The sequence below is a fragment of the Penaeus monodon genome, chromosome 29, assembly GCF_015228065.2.
Source record: "Penaeus monodon isolate SGIC_2016 chromosome 29, NSTDA_Pmon_1, whole genome shotgun sequence".
NCBI lineage: Eukaryota > Metazoa > Arthropoda > Malacostraca > Decapoda > Penaeidae > Penaeus > Penaeus monodon.
Genome location: NC_051414.1, coordinates 37,289,233 through 37,289,479, shown reverse-complemented (window position 1 = coordinate 37,289,479; position 247 = coordinate 37,289,233). Strand labels below are relative to the sequence as shown.

The 247-nt window shown below is 33.6% G+C and overlaps 1 protein-coding gene across 1 annotated transcript in view; it reads left to right on the top strand.

The window, feature by feature from the left end:
- The window catches only part of LOC119592222 (ribosome biogenesis regulatory protein homolog), a gene marked incomplete at its 3' end in the record, with an annotated part of 5,851 nt that overhangs the window by 2,042 nt on the left and 3,562 nt on the right, over positions 1-247 (top strand).

The window sequence follows — 247 nt, the reverse complement described above, 5'->3', positions numbered from 1 at the left end:
TTCCACAGATCCTCAGAGTGCCTTACGTAATAGGGACTCAGGGGGGTTCAAAGAATCATGCATAATACATTGTGAACAATTGAAACCAGTATGAATAACTGATGTGTTAGATGGCTGTGAAACAAAACATTTCTGTAAATATGTACTAGAAGATAGTCACATTGGTCAGTTTTGTATCTTTCGTATTCATGTGGTTTCATTCAAGTTTCATTTTTTATTAAAGAAATGTAGTGTCTACATTTCTATT